This window comes from Ixodes scapularis, unplaced genomic scaffold (genome assembly GCF_016920785.2).
Source record: "Ixodes scapularis isolate PalLabHiFi unplaced genomic scaffold, ASM1692078v2 PGA_scaffold4__175_contigs__length_147842914, whole genome shotgun sequence".
Lineage (NCBI taxonomy): Eukaryota > Metazoa > Arthropoda > Arachnida > Ixodida > Ixodidae > Ixodes > Ixodes scapularis.
In genome coordinates, this window is record NW_024609879.1 from 85,628,767 (window position 1) to 85,650,671 (window position 21,905).

The following is a 21,905-nucleotide window of genomic DNA, read 5'->3' on the forward strand; positions in this document are numbered from 1 at the left end:
GGTGACACCATTCCGTGACGTTGGAATACCACGTGACACTATTACGTCATCTGACGTCACGTGATATTGTGGCGTCATGACATGGCGTAACAGAGAACATATAAATCCTGTGTATTTGCGCGCCTTTGGGATACGTCAGAAACAAGTAGCTTTGTTTTTTTTAGGTTTTCAAGTGACCTTGTTGCGATTTTGAAATTTATTAAGCCATTTCATGATCCTTCAGAGCTGTAGCCCACGCTCCTTGCTCGTACGTTTCAAGCGCGAACGCTCCTTCTACGAAAACAAGTTTCGAAGCCGCGCTCTCGTGTCCGCATCCTTCGATGCTCTAGCTTAAAGGGGTACAGAAACGAGATGTTTGCACTCATTTCTTTGTTTAGATATAGTTTGTGTTGTGCCGGCAGCCCAGCAACACTAAACTAGTGTTTCTGGGCTGCCAACAAAAAAGAAAAAAAAAAACAAAAAAAACAACAACACTAATTTTATAACGAACTAACATATTTTAAAATTGCATCTAGTGGCGGTCTGTGAAGCTCCGTTGGAGTGCCGCTAGATCTTGAGTTTCTAAGAAGCAGCGTCAGTTCGCGGCAGTTTGACTCGCTCGTAGAGTTACTTATCTTGGGGGGAACGCTAAGGGGCTGTTTATACTCCGACGTTGAGCGGAGTGAACGCAGTGCAAAACGCGCGCCTTTCATTAGCCTTCGGCCAGGAACTCGATTTCTGCGACCAATTAGTATCTGTGTGCGCTGCGCTACGCCGCGCCCGTCGACGTTACGTTGGAGTATAAACGTACCTTTACGCGTTTACTACGTTGTATATGTTACAGCTTCCACAGTGCTTCCGCAACATGCATTCCACATCATCAAGATCTCCGTTTTTCGCAGGCGATAGATAGGAGCTTGATCTGAGGATGTGGGGACCTCTACCAGGTCAACCAAATCACACTACTCCCCATAACCTCCCTTCACACACTTCAAGGATGCGCTCTAAATAACGCGCTCAAATATGGCACCCAGCGAATACTTTATATACATAGCTTGCCGGTTTCCCCATTCCAGGTTCTGACGGTTAGTTATACTTGCTGATTCTCTCGAGCTACTACTACTGCGATGTGAAACTAACGCTGTAAACTGAACGCTCGTCACATAAAATACCGGCATGAACGCGAATGACTTTACGGGCAAGCCATAGGGCGTACAGTTCTCGGATATTGCTACTAGGCGAGATTGTCACTCGTCGGCGCCACCAAGCGGCAACGCTCGAAACTACGGTACCTTTGGTCGTGCAGGAAATCTTGACGTCACGAGCGCGATATGCATTGCGCTTCTCGCTGGACGACTTCAAAGCGAGAGGTAGGGAGCTCGCTGTTACGTCATTCCGTTTGCGTACCCCTTTCTAGGTAAACCTAGGGCCTGTTACAATCGTTTTAATTATAGTACAACGAAAGTGAAGATGCTGCAAGAACCACGGACTGTTATTGCCAGAGGGCCAGATTAGATTTTTCTTACCGAGTACAAAAATGAGCGCGAAGAAAAACAACTGGGGGGCAAAAAGTCCATGAAATGATTTTTGAACTTTTACTGAACTGTTTATTTGAATAAAATGTTTCGTTGATTCCGATACTTTGTTTTTATTTTTTGCGGGTTGTTTATACTTTCTAGAGAATAGTGCCCTCAATAAGCCTGGAATGTTCATAAAACACTTATCCGGAGTTCGTATTTGAGTCACTTGACCTTTACAGGAAAAAGCAAACAGTATTAAAAACCCTAGTAGGCCTTCTTCCTGAACAGATGGGCGGAAAGAGCAGTCGTATTTCTCGTGACACATTCGGCACCGGAAGCGTTTTTACGGCGCCCGCTCTTCATCCTTTGTCAGCTCGTGCTGTTCCTCCTTGCCACGCACGCGTACCGGACATCGTTAGAGGTCCGCAATTTCCGTCATGGCACAAATTGGCCCCGACTGCCAACCCGAATATTCGACACGACGGATAGGTCGTTAGCGAGCGCGAGCGGACAGGCGAGCAGAAGCAACAGCACCTTTTCAGTGTTTACAAAATCACAGATCAGGTGCGAACTTCACAGCCCAGCACGAGCGTGTTAGTCGCTTTCGAAAGCGAGCAAAGCACGCGCCATGCGCACGAACACTCCAAATGGCACCGGCCACACGCTCGTTTTTGGAAAGGTCTATACTCCGTTCACCCTTAAGCTTAGACTATACTCTGTTTCATACTTTGTGTGCAACGCTGTCAAAGCTACTGGCGCGAGCATGGGGCTTGATCTCGTTGATCATTTGCACGCGTTCTCGTGCAAATAAAACCATAGATGAAGCCATATGCGCTCACGCCAGTAGCTTCGACAGCGTTGCGCGCTAAGTATGAAACAGAGTATAGAAGCTGCGCCCTCGACGCGAGCTTTCTGCCCTCGATAACACAAAATGAACGCGCAGGCACGCGCAACCAAAGCACTGCGGAAGGCAGCGAGCTCGCGCTGAAGGCGGAGCTCGTGGTCTCAGCATAAGGCAGGGGCGGATCCAGACCTCCATTTTAAGGGGGGCAATTCCTCGGTGTAAAACGGCGGGGGGGGGGGGGGGGGGGGGGGGAGGAGTGTTTATATTTTTTTGTGGAGTTATCCTTTTTACTAAGCTCGGATAACATAATATAGATCTTGAGAGCTTTTGTATCGGTTTACCTTTCGGGGATGAACTCTGAATTAAAACCTTTCGGGTGACCACGCTAGAGGTAAGTATCTCGAAAATTTTGGTGACACTATCCTTTCCGAAACATGGGTTTCAGACCGACACTACGTGAGCAGTCGGTTTAGGGCAGCTTAAAGACATTGCCTTGGCAGACATTCTGGTTGGAGCTAGTGCTGAACTGCTGCGGCAACGGGAAGAGTGGCTTAAATCAGCGGAGCGAGTACGTTGCAAACAAGCGACAAAAATGGCCCGGTGGCTTCGACGCTGCTCGCGTCGTCAAAACACTGTTGACGCAGCGAGCGAAAAGAACGCTGCCATGCAAGTTCGTCGGTTGTTCGCCGTATATTTGGAATGTCCAGAGCGCAGCACACGCGGCATTGCCAACCCAAACTCGTGTTTTCACGTGTTCTGGATGCAACCTGAGAGAACGAAAGCGAATAATTGTTGAATATTTTTGAAAGCATGTTGCAGTTCGGCAACTTTAACTTTTGAACTTAGGCAAGACCTTAAACCAGCAATGGATCCTTTTAAATTATATTCAATTGCACTTCGTCTGGATATTTTCTGTATCAAAGGAACACTTACTTGATTCTGGGTAGTTAGCTCATTCGTCAATGTCGAGAGAACAGGTGCAGAGATATGATGGGGCAGAGTGGTTGTAAGGTCGGCGAATCTCAACTGGGCTAAAGGCCGATCGCGACTGCAGCATGGATGTTTGGGAGTCGGTGTTCACTCAAACGGTCATAGGCAATGTCTATTTAATTTATGTATACTCGCATCTTTGAAAGGGCTCGTTTTCCCCAAGTCTGTTCGACACACACATATTCGCTCCTGCAAAGCCGCGCAAAAGCTCTGCCGTCAATCCACAGAAGCCGTGTTTAACTGGAAAAGACGGCGCCAAGGGGAGACAAGGGGTAGCGGGCGCCTTTCCTAAAATATGTCCCGCCACCCTAAGTTGAAACGGCATTGTATACAAATCAATGCCTACGGCGTCGGCTTGAGGACCCCGTGTAAGCAGCCTCCAGCCTTTAGAGTGCTCGTACCGTTTATCTTTCTTTTATTAGCTTTCCGCCACGAGAAGTCGTACCGTAGACAGTATGAAGCCCATTAGAGGAAACATCTCCCCTTCTGGCGCTCGTCGGCTTCTTTCTGTATTCCGCGCTGCGGCGCTGATCCCCAGTGAGGGATGGAGGCGAGGACGAAAGCGGGCTTATGCTTAAGGCAAGGTCGTGGGGAGGTCCGGAGCGTCTTCAGGAGAAGCTCAGACCCAGACTACACTGTACCCAGAGCATCTGCTTCCTCTCTCAGTTGAGAAGAAAAGCAATTGGTCACCTCGTTGTACAAGCTGCATCTCCCCCCCCCCCCCCCCCCCCTGGAACGTCCTCTCCCGGTACGTCCCCTCCGCACTTCCCTTGGCAATGAGCACACCGTGCCAATAATATACCTTTATAGTCGGTTACAAGTCAAGAAGGTAGGAGAAGCTCCTCCCACAAGTGTGATGCGCCCGTTTCAAATCTCTCCGCAGTCGAAAGAAGAGTTCACTGGAAACGCTCCTTGTTCCGCTTCAATGGATTCCCACTTGTCTCCGATCCCACTTTTTAAGAAAGCGACCTTTGTATTCATCGGAGAGGGAACCGAGCCCCTGAAAGCAGCCTTTGTATCCATCGGGGGGGAAGCTAATCCCCGAAAGTCGTATTTGTTTTCGTCGGTGGGGGAGAACTCTAATCTCCCTCTCGTGGCTTCCACAATGCTAAGTCAAAGTCGAAAGATAAAGCAAATATGTACAGAAAGGCAAGACCCTCCTCGCGCGTTGGCCGTGACGTCACGCAAACGGTGGGACGCTATTGGATACGGAGGTGGCGGAGGGATATCTGATTCCCTTTGAGGGGCATTTGCCGCTACCTTCTTAACCTGTAACTGACTATAGTGAGCCCGTGGGCGACAGCATCTCAAAGCAAGCCAAAAAAGACATGCCAAAAGACAAGCCCAGAACCACGAAGAAACCATCAAACGAAAAGTGATGGAAAGGCGGCCGCTAGAGAGGAAGGATAATCCGCTACCCTTGAGGAAGGCTGCTTGGCGTCTGCGTTTGGGAGCTTTCAGGGCACAAATTTTTCGCAGACAACCCCTAAAGAGAGAGAGGGAGACAAAGAGAGACAGAGAGAAAGGTATTTTCCCCCCGTGCTCGACGTGTTGGCCTTGTTTGGAAGTGTGCCTGCAGTCGAGGACCCTGATATTTGGTGCACCTCCCCACTGTCTCTTCACTTCGAAACTCCTAGCGCCGTCCCTGTCGGGAAGACGTACCGTGACCTTGACGTGACCTTGACCACGAACCGTACGGAGCTCACAGAACATCCGTGAAAAATATAAAGGAGGAAAAGAACGATCTACACTGTGCGCGTTTCATCCCCGACTTCCACGACCCCAAGGCGGAAGGACGTTTGTGTGAAAGATAACGATAAAATAAAACTTTGCGTCAGAAAAAAAAAAATAAAGCCGTTTACAACTCTCTGTAACACCGAATTAGAGCGCAGCTCTTGAGGAGGAGGAGGGAAGGGTACTGGGGGGGGGGGGTGAAGTGACCTGGGGGGGGGGTCACGTGACCTTGGGGGGTCACGTGACGATGCTGATGATGTCATCAGTGACGTCACTGATGACGTCATCAGTCACGATGACGATGCGAACTCCGATGACGTCACCAGCGATGATGACGATGACGATGCGGATGTCGGTGATGTCACCAGTGACGTCACTGATGACGTCATCCATGATGCCGATGACGATGCGGATGCCGGTGACGTCATCACTGATGATGACGATGACGATGCGGATGCCGGTGAGGTCATCAGTGACGTCACTGATGACGTCATCAGTGATGATGACGATGACGATGCGGATGCCGGTGACGTCATCAGTGACGATGACGTCATCGGGGAGGTCGCGTGGGGTCACGTGACTTGGGGGTGGTCACGTGACTGCGGGGGGGTGTCACGTGACTTCGGGGGGGTCACGTGACCTCGGGGGAGGGGTTCACGTGACCCTGAGGGGGTCACGTGACCTCGGAGTGGCCACGTGACCTCGGGGGGTCACGTGACATCGACGGGGGTCACGTGACCTCGGGGGAGGGGGGTCAAGTGACTTGGAGAGTCACGTGACTTCGGGTGTCACATGACCTTGTGGGCCACGTGACCCTAGGGGAGGGGTCGCGTGACCTTGGAGGTCACGTGACCTTGTGGTGATCTTGGGGGTCACGTGACCTTGGGATGACCTTGGGGGTCACGTGACCTTGGGGTGACCTTGGTGACGCCGACGGCGACGGCGACGCCGCTCAAGCCGGGAACGGGACCCTAACAGCTGTGCTCTAAAAGCAGGCACGCTTGGCAGAACACAAAGATATGGTACTACCCCCCCCCCCCCCCCCGCCGGTAAAATGCCAGCGTCATTGGTACTTCAAATAGTAGAATTCTTTATCAGACAAGGTCTTCGAGCGAGCGCTTCCACAAGAATTGTCGTGGTGGGACCTAATCAGGAAGGCTTCGTGAATTTCTCTGGCTGTTTGTGTTTTGCAATAGCCCATCACACAGGTGTCACCAAAAATGGGGCTCCACTTCCCAGACTTGGGCCCGCAATCGCAACGATCACAGATGACCGCTAAATGGCCATACGGGGTCTGCCTGATCGCCAAAGCACGCTCTCTGACCCTATCATTGATGCACCTCCCCATCTGGTTAACGTACACATTACCACAGGACGGGGAAATTTTGTACGTGACGCGAGTGCTATGGTGCCTGGAACGCGTCTCCGACTGGTGTGTTTACCGCGGCCAAAAAAGTGGTCCCTCGATTTCCGCCTGATGACGTCATAAAAGCGTTATGCTGTCGCCGGTCGCGATCCTGGCGGCGCTCCAACAGCTGTGGTGAATGTGGCAGACGCCTGTTCTGCTGCAGGTCGCTCTTCACTTCGACAGTCCACGGAAGCTACAGCAGCCGGAAGTTGGGACGCCTGGTTGGAACGGAAGCTACTGCAGCAGGAAGTTGGAACACGAGTGTCGCACAACTACACTCGCGTTCGCTTTTGCTTTTTGCCAGCATTTCTATGGCCAACCGCCAGGATCGCGACAGGCAACAGCATGGCACTCCGGCTTCTGTGACGTCATTTGTTTCCACTTTGGGACCACTTTTGATGTGTGGGCGGGATAACACGCAAAACACCAGGCACCATACTAGTGGCGCACTCGCGGAACTTAGTGACATGTCGCTTTTTTGCAGGACTCTTGCGGCACAACCAATTCCTTCCCAATCTGCTTATCCTTTTACGCAGCGAAGATAGTTTGTCCGGAGCAGAAAAAAACGACTGGTATGTCAAAGCGATGGGCCACCTTCTTCAGATTGTGGGACATCTTGTGAATGTAAGGCAAGACAACAGGCCTGCCTACCCTCCATGGGAGCCCTTTCGCACACTGCGCGTTTGTCTTTTTTCATCTTTTTTGCTAAGGTCTCGGAAACGTCCCGAAGAACATGATGGGGGTACCCTGCCGCCTCAAGACTGCTGAGTTGAAAATGAAAACTGTTTTTCGGCTGGTCTGGGTAAGATTTCTTTAGCGCGGCCTTTAGGCAGGATGAAGCAATGCCCCTTTTCACCAACTTGGAGTGAGCCGAGCTGAACGGCAACATTCCTTTCTTGGAGCGGGGCTCATACGCCCAGCAGGCATGCTCCGCACCGAAATATAGCCCAAGATCCAAAAACTGCATGCAGCCGATCACAGACCGGTGTCTTGGGTGAAATTTAAGCCGAAAGCACAGCTTGCGGACAGTTTAAAAAAGAACCGCGATCGCTTGATCATCCGCAATTACAGGGCGGGACACACACACAATCGTCTACGTAACGAAAAAATTTTACATGTTTCTTCTGTTGCATTTTTTCAGATATGCGCTTGTCGTAATTTGTGAGAAAAATGTCACACAGCACCGGTGCTAGAGCGGAACCGATAAATATACCACGTTTCGGCACACACAGCTCTCCCTCGAAGGAAGCGACAATGGAGTTAAGGTAGTGGTTCAGCAGCGCCAAAAAGCATTCGACTGAGAGACCGCACGCATTGCAAAATGGGACCCCTCCATTTGCCTCAATACTAAGTTTGACAGCGTCAAAAAGATGTTCATGAGGGATTAAATAGAAAAGGTCCTCCACGTCTATTGAAAACCTGTTGTCCCCTTAAAGATTCCTCCTTGCAGAAACTCTAAAGTTTCTTCAGAATTCCTGACCAGGAAAGGATCCCCCAGATCCAAAGCAGACAAGTGTTTGCGTAGAAAACCCACACTTCCACCCGCCACGAATCCCTCTCCGTAACTATAGCCCTAAACGGGTTCCTACTCTTGTGAGTTTTAGCTGTGAAAAAAACTTCAAGGTTGACATTCTTTGACGATAGCACTTTCTTTCTTAAGGTAGATAAATCAAACTTCTGGCATAAGGCTCTGCTTTATAAGGGGAAATCATTTGAGACATCCGGCGACCTTCATTTCGCATTACGTATCGTGCTTCTTAATCACTTCCATTCCACGCGTAACGTCGCGTTTCACGTGAGCGTTGTGGATTGTTTAGAATTCCCGCGCGAGTTCATGTGGCTGTGACGTCATGACCCTATCGACCAATCAGAATTTCCGAGTCCTCGATTGTCTCGTCACGCCACTAACGCCGGCTTCACTACGACACGAGATCCTTAGCCTACCGCGTTAAAATTTTAGAATGAAATGCCTTTGAAAAAAACAATATTTGAAGGTGATAAATATTTCGGTTTTGCATGTATTTGCATCTTATAGTTGAATGCTCCAGTATATTTGACGTTCTTCCGTATATTTAAACATTGCTATTTTTATTGGAATTGTGTATTTGAAAACGCTTTTCAGAAATGTAATTGCATCAAAAATAAGGTAAATTTTTGTTCGAGTAGTTTGCATTTGTTTTGCTGAGCATCTTGTCCAATCACCAAGAACCCAAGTCCCAGCTAACGCTGACGGAGCAGTCGTGTAATATATGTGCTCGAAACGGTTGTCAGGTGCTTTACAACGTGAGAGGGACTATCAATGGTGAAACTGTTTCATTAGTTGTGGAAAGAATAACTTTTTAGTTTTGTACTGTGTAAAGTATCCGACTGGATCGCGTTAAAAATATTTACAGGGTCTCTTATGTTATCCATAAGACGACCTGAAGGCGAAAGCCCAAGTGCCGATGCATTAAGGTGAAACCTTACCGTGCATGACGTTTTGGTGCTTTTTTGACGGCTTATAACTTTCTTTCTATGTATCTTACAATTATAAAGTTAATGTCAAATTAAGGAGCTGTTTTTCAACAATACTTTAATGTCTCGATATTACGATTATATTTAGTTGTCAGTGAATCATTCAGCTTTTAATAGACCACCGTCTCTAATATTGAAAAAGAAATGATTTCTCGAGTTATAACGTCCCATCGTCTACGATAATTTACGTGAGCGTTCGGTTGGATGTAATAAATTAAAAATGTAAGCAACGAACTGTGCAGATAATGTATATTTTAAAATAAAAAATAAAGTTTAGAATGGTATTATTTTATGGCACTATAAACGTCAGCTAATCAAAATAACGAAGCATTAAATTACGAAGCATCCTTCGATATTACATTTTACAGAACTTCCATATTGATATATTACACGTTAAGAATGTTATAAGACCTCAAACTTTCCCCATTCAGTCACGGCAAATTGTAGTTTCTTAAGATAAAGTACAGATGGCGACACGTGTTCAAGAAAAGCTTGATGTGCATTTTCCGTTGTGTGCCGCTTGGAACGCCACGTGAAAGACAGAAAAAGCGCCAGGTGTCCGGGTGTCAGATGCCTGGATGCCCGCAGTGAGGGAGCCAGAGATGTCAGAACAACAAGCGCGAGGCTGCGGGTGCACCACAGCTACTTTTGTGCGCTCTACTGTGCGTCGGTACACATGTCCGACGCGATCCAAATGAAATGGGCGCCATGAAATGCATTCTGCCATTTCAGATTCCGCCACATATGCGAAAACATTTTAATGTTTTTATCACTTGCAAAAATCATTTTCGGAATCAAACTATGCTTGTCGGAATGGTTTGACTATATTTTGTTTCAAAAACCACCTCGGCGGCTCTTAAAGGGGTCATGAAACGCTTTTCCAACTTTTTCCTGTTTAACTTTCCTCCTCAACTCATAAATCGCGCATTCCACCAAACAGTTAAAGAAGACGAAAAGGGGGAGTCCCCTTTTGCTCGCACTCTCGTTTGTGTAATCCGGACACATCCATTCTCCCCCTAGAAGATTAGCCCGTCGCTCAAAATTCAGACAAAAGTTGCTTTCCCCACCCCGTTCATTCCGAAGCTGACAGTGCTGTTGAAGCTACGTGCTCGTTGGGCCAGCCGCACTTGCCACGTGAGCGTGCAAATGTGGCTGCAGAGAATGAAGTCAGGTGATGAAAGGGAGGCGGCTGATTGGTCCGGCAAGCGCGTAGCTTCCACCACAATATCAGCTTAGGGGTGAAGGGAATAAGCGAGGTCCGGTTGCGTGTGACGTCAGTTTGGACCCGTTGACGCGCTTTTGGGACCGCGGATGTATCACAGTGGAAAGGCAGAGAGGTTGCGAGGGGGAGGAGGTACGAAATAGTCCGCTCTGTTTTCAAATTTTCGCACTGAAAGTCAGGCTTTTGACTTTCTACCTTTTTCTTTTGGTCCACTGAACGATGTGCTATTAGTAAAATCACAATCTAAAATAATTTATCCCAACCCAAAAATCGTTTCATGGGCCCTTTAAGTGGCAAAATTCTGGAATGGGCAGTATTTCAAATACAAGTATTTGAATACGTATTTCAAATACTTCGTGTATTTTGCATTTGTATTTATTTACAAATTGGGTAATGTATTTGACGCCTGTATTTAAATACTAAAACGTGGGTATTTCAAATACAATTGTAATTAAATACAATTTGGTGGGCGAAAATACATCCCTCAAATTTATTGTCACTGTCCAGAGCAGGAAGAAAACTACATTCTGCACCGAATGCAGTGTATCTCGATCAAGCACAAGCATTTAGTGACTTTGTGATGACGGTGCCAGTCCAGGGCAAGAATGGTTACGGAATCGACGTTCACAGGCAGACTGGCTAAATAAGTGCCTGTAACAACTTGTGATGCTTTCCAGCCAGGTTTCCATCCATATTTTTGCCTGGAACATTCTAAATGGGAGGGTCGTCCAAATTTTCGTAACTGGTGCAAGTTGCAGCATTAAAAAAATTTCTAGCTAGTGCTGCGCGTCTTGGTCGTCTCGGTTCTTTGTTGGTCTGTACCAAAATCTAATCGACAAAAAAAGCTGCTTGAAGCTTTGTACTTTCTTCACCTTTTGCGTCCAAGCTGATTATACTTTTCTTTATTATAATTCTATTACGTTACTAGAGCCTCGCACAATAACTTTCGAGTGTGAGATGCAAAATTAAAATGAGATACCCAGAAACCCATTGCAGGTGTGAAGTCGCCGACGCAAATTTTGAGGAATGTATTTGCAAAAGTATTTGGAGGAGAGCAAATACATTTGGTTGTATTTGTATCTTGTACTTAAATGTTTTTTTTTGGAAATGTAGTTAGATTTGTAATTAAATACATTTTGGACAAAGTGTATTGTATTTATATTTCGATACATATTTGCATGTATTTTGCCCATCCCTGGTGTCAATGTTATTGAAACAAAACACAAAACAATAAACCGTCTCAGCGTCTCTGAGCCAACGTGCTGGCCCATTAATCCATATTTGTCGGGTTTAAACATCGGCCGAGGTGCCCGCAACCCGACGGATGCCAGTCTGATATTTCGGTTGCACATCAGAAAGTATCCAGTTAGTCAAAATAAACCTACAATTTTTTTTTATTTGGGCGTGTTAAATGATTTTTGTTGGTTTGACTTGTGAAACCCTAAGATCTGAATATTTGCTTTGCTTTACCATAGTTCGAAGCGCAACCAACACTACGGATTGATGAAGCCGCTGAACCAGCGCCTGGAGCGCGAGGTCAAGCTGTTCGTTCCCTTTCTGTGCCTATGCGGTCGGGGAGCCACTAAATAAGCTAGGCTTCATATACATCTTGGTGCTTAAAATGATAGTTGTCAGTTATCTGAAGCTTTATCTGAAATCACAGGAAACGCTTTTCCGTCCTCCACAAATGTTTAAACAGTTCGCGACAAGGCAAAGCAATATTACGTGAACTTTCTGCCACCGAAACTAATGCTGAGGAAGTCGCACTTTTGAATCATGACGATCAGCAGTTGCGTTTGCTTTTTACTAACCACCAAGATGATGGCGCCCACAACAATATCGGGGAAAAGAGGGCCGATACTCTAAGCGTAGCGGATTTGGTTTAGCTCACTAGGCTAAACCACGTGCGGTGGGGGATTGTTGGCTGTGTTGTGGCCGCAGATCAGAGGACGTGGAGATATGCTCGAGCGCGAGCTCCGTTCAAAGCACGGAGCTCACGCTGAAGAACCTGTAGGGACTAAATCCCCTCGATGTGTTTGCGTTGGTCTTTCAAATAACCTCAAAGGTGCCAGTGCACGAAGCCCGTATCTCGAGCGGCCCTTGGAGGCAAATGGCGGCGCAGCACTAAAGTGACTGGCCCTTGAAAGCGAATGGCGGCGGAGCACCCGCTCGTGGCACGTGTCTTGCGCGTTTTCACAACAATAGTTGGCGGTACTTGTAAAAAACCGTGTATCACGTGTACTGCGTAATGCACGTTAAAAAAAAACTAAGGTCAAATTTTGAATGCGCCGTCACAATGCATTTTTGATGTGTGTCCGCGTGTTCGCGGTCTTTTTTTCTTTTTTCTTTGCCTACATTTTTTATTATGCGGCTCTTACTTATGATGAAACAGACTATAGTTGCCGGACCTGTGGAAAAATATATATAACTAAGAAAATGGCACGAGAACGCAAAAGACAAAAAAAAAAAAAAAAGATCATAAGCGCACTTAATAAAAAAAATGAAATAATAGAATTTATTATAATTGTGTTTTCAAAGGTTTGAGCGCACCAAAAGCTATGAAAGCGAGCTCGATGCTTTTGATGGTGCGCTTGTTCACTGGAAGTGTAGTTCAGGGCAGTATGCTCGCACGTGTACGTTCCGCTTCGCTCGCACAATAAAACCAAATACTTTACTGATAATGTATTTAGTGAAACAAAGCTTGCCTTCTGTATACGTGCAATGCCCTCAGTTTTCGCGTGGTTACACGCTTGTTTATCATTATTGTTCTTGTTTCCCACTGCGATTCAGTTCGAACTCTTTTATGTGCTACATGCATTAGAGACCAAGGTAACCCAGGAACATTCTATTTCGCAAATTGTAAAAACAATATATATATATATATATATATATATATACAACTTGCCACGTGTGCCACGATCAATACAAAATATTCTAAGCTTCACATGTGACCGCTTCCTGAGTAAACATTGTTGTTTGTCAAGAACAATTGCGATTGTATGAAATAACCTAGGAAAAACTCGTTCTAAGCATGCGACCCTTGGCATGCAGTGAATACTCATAATTTGCGCTGAGATGATTGGCAGCTGTCAGCAGGCGGAGTTTTTCTATCAACTCAGAGTTAGAATGTTTCGTTATTTCTATTGTCAGCAATCAGGAGACAACTTACACCAAATCTGAAGGTAATAAAGTACTAAGAGCGTTCAAATATATCTGCCTGAGCAGTTTATCTATGCTGGAACGCAAACTAAATGATGCAGAAAACTGCATTGGGCACTGATTGGCTATTCTCTCGGGTCACGTGACATGACGTTGAAATGTAGTTTTTTCCCTTTGCAGTTCGAGCTATGCTCGTAAAAGGATGCAGTTGTCGGTGACGTCAAAATGTCGTCACGATGCACTTTGACGATGCAGTTAACTGAGTGGTCGAGACGAAGCCAGAGATCGATCTGCATCGTAAAAGTTGGCGACCCTAACATATGCATCTCTACTGTTGGGTTCGCCAGCGGATCGAGTTCTTAGAGATCGCCGGGATGCTTTCGCGACGAGCGATGCGAGGTTTGTGGGCGAATACCAACTGACCAAACGGGTGACTCGCTGGCTGTGCGACCAGGTTTGCGGAAAGCTCCAGCGTTGTCGTGAAGAGCCCCGTGTGCTGACGGTCTAACAACAAGTCCTCGCAGCTCTACGCTTTTACGCCGCTGGCGGCTTCCAGGGAACCATCGGGAGCAACGAAAAAATTGGTGTTCTCCAGTGCTCTGTGAGTCGCGTACTTGGTGATGTCACCAACGCTATCATCGATTGCCTCGGCTCGAAGTGGCTGTGTTTCCAACAAACTCAAGCAGAGAAGGCGCTCACGAAAAGGAGGTTCTTCGAGCGATGCAAGTTCAGCGGCGTTATCGATAAATATTCTAAATACTCTTACACGAATTAACACGATTGTGTTTTCATTTGAGTGCACCCCATATAAGTGATTTGGCTGAGCGAAAAGCCAAGCAAGCAACGGTAGCAGGCTTCAGTTGAGCTAGTTCGTTCATATTTCAGGCACAGAGAGAGAGAGAGAGAGAGAGAGATACGCTTTATTTTAAAGCAATTACTTCAGGCCAGGCCAGCTGAACTAGAATAAACATACACATAAAGAAAAGACCATACACACCGTGGGACTAACAACTGATTTTCTTCTTCCCCCTCTTCTACTACGAACTCAACTTGAGGGAAATATTCTTTTCTTCTTTTTTGCTTCCTACTTCACCGAAAATTTGACCCCCGAAGGAACATTTTTTCTTTCTTGTGCAGCACGAGAGAAGTTGCACTAACGCAGTCAAATATAGTCAAGAAGTAAAATTTGTCGTTAGTGGTTCATACAGCAGGAGGTTAGTCTGCCTGAACTTGGGGACATTGTTACCCACTGTAGATAAGCAATTTAGCCAGTGCAGTATGACTGCTAGCCCGGGGTTTTTAACGTGCATCACGCAGTACACGACCGCACGCCGGTAAGATGCTCATCCAGCAGATCGAAACGGGCAGGAGCGGGGATTGAACCCACGATCCCTGGGTTCTGCAGCGCGAGCTTTCGCTCCACGTGCTCCGAGCTGGTGTGCGCTTTAGAGTGCTCTATACTTCGTTTCAGCTTCGGTCCGAGCGCGGGCGATGTTATGAGCCGAAGGGCCAATCAAACAGCGAAAGAGGCACAACGTCATGGTGTGCCCTCTGCAGTTGATAGGACCAGCCGGTATTCACCGTCTCTCTGTGCGTGCTCCTCCGCCAGCTAGTCTTATCAAGCGCAGAGAGCACGCCATGACGCTGCGCTTTTTGCGGTGTTTGATTGGCCCTTCGGCTCATAACATCGGCCGCGCTCGGACCGAAGCTGAAACGAAGTATAGCCCACTCGGCGATTCTCCGAAATTCTTCGTGGGGGAAAAAAACGATGTTGTTTCAACTCAATCGCCACTATTCGGCGACGTCACCGGACACCGTCACGGTGCAGTTGTTTTCCGATGTAGTTTGTTGGCGATGGAGATTAGGCTCCTCCCAGCGGCGACGTCACGATGCAGCTTTTCCACCGCTTTTTCCAGCATAGACAGACAGTATATGTGTACAAGGTTTAGCTTTTGATGCGCCCTTAACTTTCGATACGGTCAACGCTAGTGTAAAATGTAGGGCTGTTTCATTCTTAATCAGCGTACCATGTGCGTGCTTACACTATATTTATACAACGTCAAACTCTTCTTGTTTGCATCGTTTTCATTTTTGAACACCATTACTTGCGCGGGTAAATCACCAAAGGAAAACTGGTACAGGATGTCACAAAAAAATTGCAGGTTTTCTTTTATTGCAAAAATAAACTACGCATCGCCGAACGCTCCTTCTCAGACCAAAGGTAGCGCTAGAAGTCATAACCAGAAACACCCAGCTACCTAAATGAGACACCCCCCCCCCCCCAAAAAAAAAAATAGTTTATTTTTTTAATTTTTTAGGTAGTTAATTCCTCAAGCTAGAATTTTGGAAATCCAAGTCTCTTACGTCATCACGTTTTCCCGGAAATCCACAAGGAGCTAAACACATGCACGATAAAAGGACCGGCCCGTCATATTGCCGCCCGCACAGCCGAGAATTTAAAGCTCGGTCATGGACTTCTAGAAGGTTCACGTTCATTCTTGCACCAGACGTAACTTTCGCCCTGCTTTCTTGTTTTCTCGAAAGTTCTAGTTCATCCTTGCCCCGAGAACGCGACACTCGAACCTTCTTTGCCGAACTTTCGATATGGTGTCGAGTCAGTCTCGCTCTCGCTCTCTCTTACGCTGCCGAATCGCCGCTTGCTTTTCTGCTGCCTTGATGCTCTTTTTTTTACTTTTTTTGTTTGCCACAAGTTTGTTGGTTAAACCTTTATTTTTCAGTTCACTGTTCGTCCTCTCGTCACCTTCATTCGTGTCAATATAAATCTGATCGCATTAAAATATGTGTAATTGGCCTCTGAAATCTTCGATAACGGCGCACAGGCAATTTTATATTTTTCAACGCGTCGGTGGTTTTGTTATGCATGTGTCTCGCCATTTGGCTCAGGAAGATTTTCGCGTTTTGTTCTGCCCCCATTTGCTGGAGACGTGAGCTCGGAGCGTAGGCAAATACCCCCTTGCACGAGAACTGGCGCAGCCGTGCGCGTTCCAAAAAAGCTCGCTCAGAGAAAAACAAGCGAAGTACTAGGGATGTCAAATAGACCCTTTCCGGAATTCAGTGCCATCTGCTGACTTAAATGGCAGTTAAACTTTTACCGTACTAATGGCGGCAATGAAGCTGTGATAACTGTACCTGTGGTCTGCAGTATTGTATGGTGCACCGTCACATTCGCAAGTCAACGGTAATTGAGAATGCGCGCGTCACTGTCCAGTTCTTTTTTTAATCTCTTTCAGTGTCGATGGCGAAAAAGATGCAACCAGTCAGAAAGAAGCGCCAGCCCACATGGACGCCTTGATGAAATTCCGTACATCTCGGGGCTTTGACGCCGAGTGTGTGCTACTAACAGATTGACTAGGTCAGAGTTAGAAATGAACGCTTACGCAGCTCTTGCATCCAATTCCTGCTTCACGTCGCGCTAATATCAAGAATGTGTACGGCTCGAATCATCTGTTTAGCAGTATCTTCAACTTCTTCCTTCATTAGTAAACAGAAGGCCGCCATTAGTATAGCACATATGCCATTTTTCAGATGATGATAGTGATAAAAGTTGCCAGTCTGAATTCCGGAAAGGGTCTATTCAGGATATAGAAAAATACCCAACTGCATTGAAGCGCCACCACACACGATTTCTCGCATTGACGTACAGGCCTGGAAGGCGATCCCACCGCCATCTGTTGGTTCAGAATCACACTAACCAAGGGTGGGATTGCACCCTTGGTTGTTGGGTAGTCGCTACCTGGTTGTTGGGGAAAAAGGATAGAAAGAGGGAAGATAATCTTCATCTTCCCTCTTTCTATCCTTTTTCCCCAACAACCAGGTAGCGACTCGCCCGTTAATTGAGGCCCACATCTCCTGGTTTCCCCCTTTCCCGACACCCCATAATAAACAAACAAAACAACAACAAACAAACAAACAAACACATGATTTACGGATGCGGCGGTACTAGAGTGCCTTCATGTTCAGCGCACATGAAGGCTCCCTAGGCGGTACCCCTCTGCCATAGCGGAGGACAGGGCACTGGTGCGTGCAGGGCCCCAAGAAGAATTAGAATATTCTGGCGGGCTAGTTGGTTATACATAATTAAATTACAAATAGCGCTAGGACGAGGACAGACGAAGAAGTGGACAGGACAGGCGCTAACTCACAACTGACAGTTTTATATACAACGTTAGAGAAGAAGGTGAAGAAAGTGTCTGGAGTTGAAAAAAGAAGAAAAAATAGCTCTTTTTCTGACCGGGCGCTCTAAGAAGATTGTTAGACTAGAAAGATTAAAACACAGCAGACCAAAACGAAATTAGTAAAAATTAAACAAAGGTAATGATTTTGAACTCTATACGATACTATTCTGAAGGCTTAGAAAATAACCCCGGACCGTGGGAGACTAATTGAGAATAAAAATTGGATAAAAAATTAATAGAAAAAAAAGAAAGGGTGATTGTCCTGAGGCCGCCGATCAGTGCCCGGTACAGCTTATTTACCTTTTTACATCCAACAGGCACCACAGCCAAAGCCATACCGGCGCGAGCGCATAGACCCACCCGGTGCACCACCTCACGCGCTCACGTGCAAACGTGATTATGTATAGTGGTTCAAGTACTGAACCTCTTTGTCCGTCAACGGCAAAGATGGTGCGGAGACGCATTTTTCTCCATTGGCTTGTATAGTCTGTGCTTCATAGATTTCCCTGTTCCTCTTTCCTTTAAAACGTCTGATCACTTTTGTGTTTGAAAGCAAAGGTGTGCAGGAGCAATCTCGCACATGCATGGCTAAATGTCCAGAAGGTGTTGACTGCAGGGTCAGGGCATGTTCTCTCAGTCGTGTGTTTATGCAACGTCGAGTCTGTCCTATATACACTTTCCCACATGTGAAAGGGATCTCATACACCACTCCGCTGTTGCAGTCGACATACTGGTGCTTGTGGTTTATGTTGCATTCATGATGTTGTTGCTTGAAATTGTTGATTTTTGGCCACATTCGTTTTAATTTATCCGGTGCCGATAGGACGACTTGGACTTCAAACGTGGATGCTATCTTCTTCATGTTGTGCGAAATCTTGTGGATGTAAGGCACCACAGCCGGACGCCGTCTCTTCTCTTTTATTTTTTCTCTTCTTTTGTTCGTTGTCATTAACTTCTCGGCGATGTCAGTCAGTACTGGAAAGGGGTACCCCGAAGCTTTCAAACGAGCCACTTGTAAATCGAAGCTTGATTTTGCTCTGTGCTCACATGACTTGTTTAGCGCCATGCTTAAGCAATTAGACACTATGCCTCGCTTTACAAGTTTGGAATGGGATGAGTCATAGCACAATAGCCGTTTTTTAGAACGTGGGTGGTACATCCAGCAGGTCTGGTTCTTGTTGAAAGTAATCTGCAGTTCTAAAAACTGTAGGATGCCGTCCGTTGGTACCTCAATGGTAAAGTTGAGCTGTTCAGCTTGTTCCAGAAATGTGGCACGCACACTGTCGATAGGATGACTGTCACAATCATCGGGACGAAAAGGGAGGAGGACCAGGTAATCGTTGACATATCGAAAGATACGCGAGACTTGGTTGGTTGATATATTCTTAGCAATAGCCTGATCACAATGTGACAGATGCACGTCGCATAAAACAGGTGCAACGCAGGAACCTATGCAGATTCCTCTCTTCTGTAAGTAGGAATTTCCATCGGAGGAGGCTGCAGTGGAACAGAGGTAGAATCTCAGGAGTTCTAAGAATGCCTTAAACCACGCACCTCCCCGAAAGAACGTAGGGGAAACGACTCAATGTGAGTGCGCAGCTCTACGCTTCCAACTCTGGTTTAGAAAATTTTTTTTCCTTTCGTAGCCTGGCAGCAAACTACCGAACGGCTGCGTGACTCAGCAACTTGGAAGTATGACAGCTACCTCACCCCATTCGCATAGGAACTTTACGCGGTTTCAATTGATGCAAAAAACAGTATCAACTGCAACGCCTAATAGGCGAAGAAAACCTAGATATTATTTGCATACAAGAAACCAAAATGGAGAACGATAACGACGTTGAACGAGCTCTGAGGCCTTTTCATCACCGATACGAGGTGTGTGTGTGTGCCACGCGGTAGGCCTCTCCCGCGAGCTGTTTTTTTAATTTTTCTCGAAGACTGTGCAATTCCAAGAATTAAGTATAATAACCGACACTCAAGGGCGATTTATAATATGTGACTTCACCTTGCATAATTTTGAGTGGCGGGTACTGTGTATGTATGCCCCAAATCGGGTCGATGAAAGAGTTCGTTTTTTCGCGAGATTGCAGACGCACTTGCAATGTGAGCAAGTCGTGCTCGCCGGAGATTTTAACTGCGTATGTAGTAGCGAAGATAGTACTCTACCCAGACTGCACACAGATAGGAGCGTGAAAGGTCTGAAGAATATACTAAACGTGTTCAACTTAGAAGATGTCGGGCAACTCATGTGTTCAAAAGCTAACTTTCGTTATACTCACTTCTAGTCATCATCTCACGCTCGTTTGGACGGCATTTACGTGTCAGTTGAAGCTGTCAGTGAGGTAACCGACTACAACGTGAAGCCAGTATTTTTCAGTGACCACAGCTTAGTGACGGTTACTTTGGGAAGCGCCACGCAACCTAGAAAGAAGTTTAATTGGGAACTGTGGAAAATTAATGTTAAACTGCTCAAAGATGATATTTTCGTCAAGCGTGTGACACAGGCCTCAGAAACATTATCAGCGAGGACATAGCTTAGCCTTTTAGAGAAATGGGAATACTTTAAACAAGAAGTTAAAGAGCTCGCAATTGAAAGATCTTCTCAGATTAATTTTTTTGGCTAAGAAAGAGGAAAAAGAGGTGCACGGATACTGGCTCGAACTACTGCGAAGCGAAAGCGAGCACCCGGGGTCATGCGCCGCAGAATTAAAGCATATTAAAGATAAGCTAAACAGTTTCCAGCAAGAACGTTATCGTGGAGCGGTCATACGTTCGCGATCTGAGAAGTTTTTTGTAGGGGAACAGCCCACAAGGCGCGCTTTGGGCGAGGAAAAAAAGTTTGCGCCTGCGACGGAAAGTTTAGCTGTTGAACACGAAGGAGTTCATCAGCAATGACAAGGCTGTAATTCAGGACACTTTTTTGAGGCATTATCAGAGCCTCTTCGAGGGCGATAAAGAGCCAAAAAGCCAAGCTGCTCTCGATTACTTGCTTCGTAACGCGCCAAAATTATCGCAAGAAGAGAAAGAATGGCTGGACGGACAAATCACAGAAGGCGAGGTAGAGCGCGTTATTGATACTTTGCCTATGCACAAAACGCCAGGACCGGACGGACTCAGCGGAGAGTTTTACAAGAAATATAAAAATTATTTCCGTCCTTTTCTGCTCGAGGTAATTCGCGAAGCTTTCGAGAATAAAACGTTGCCACCTTCTTTTCTTCAAACGCACACAGTACTGATTCATAAGGCAGACGACGTTGAGAAGCGAAAGCACGTTAGCGGATACCGCCCGATCACACTCTGCAACGTGCATTATAAAATATATGCGAGGATTTTAACTGAAAGACTTTAAAGCGTTATTTCTATATTGGTGGGAACACACCAAACATGCGGCATCAAAGGAAGAACCATCCAAACTAACATCCAGGTAACCCGTACTATTCTCGACTTCTGTAAGTCGGAAAGGAATCAAGTTGCAGTAATTCAGATCGATCTAGACAAAGCATTCGACCGCGTACGTCACGATGTTCTTTGAAAAATGTTAGCTCACGCGAATGTGGGAAATATAGTACTAGAGGGGGTAAGAATGGCGTATGCAGGATGTTCGACGAAGCAGGTGGTGAACAGTGTTTTAACACCCAAAATACGGGTGCTGTCTTCAGTGCGGCAGGGCTGCCCCTTGTCCCCACTCGTGTTTGCCTTGTACCTGGAGCCTTTGTGACTAAGTATGTTGCAGAGTGAACTAGTACGTGGGTGCGCCATGGGAAATACAGAAGTAAAAGTCCTCGCGTACGCGGACGACGTAGCGGTTTTTTGTACAGATACAAAGAGCGTCGGGCATGCTTTAAATTTGTGCAGAACATTTTGTGACGCTACTGGTGCGGTGATTAACAGGGAGAAATGTAATGGCTTATGGCACGGCGAGTGGGCCACTACGCCCCGCCAGTTTGAAGGCGTTCAGTGGAGTTGTACACCTGCAGCAGGTACCTCGGTGCTCCCTTTCAGCACCTAAAACAACCTTCAACTTACTGGCATAATGTTACGGCCGAACTGAAAGATCGCACGTCAAAATGGAATTCACGTGATATGTCCATCTTTACGAGGTCCACAGTGTGCAATATGTTCTTGACTGTAAAAGTGTGGTTTTTTGCTTAAAGTTTCGAATTGCTCGCAATTGAATATACAAACAATTCAACACGTTTTTGCATTGTTTGTGTGGAAGAGCGCAGGAGAGGCAATGCGAAGAGACAATCTCTTTCGACGCATATCCAAGGGCGGTCTCGCACTGCTTCATCAGTTTCTCCGTCAGATGGTCTCACGTTTCCTTTTTCTACGAGAC

The 21,905-nt window shown here is 46.5% G+C and overlaps 1 protein-coding gene across 1 annotated transcript in view; it reads right to left on the reverse strand.

Moving 5' to 3' along the window:
* LOC115330542 overlaps positions 1-21,905 on the reverse strand; it is a 32,393-nt gene that overhangs the window by 424 nt on the left and 10,064 nt on the right. The window lies entirely within an intron of this gene.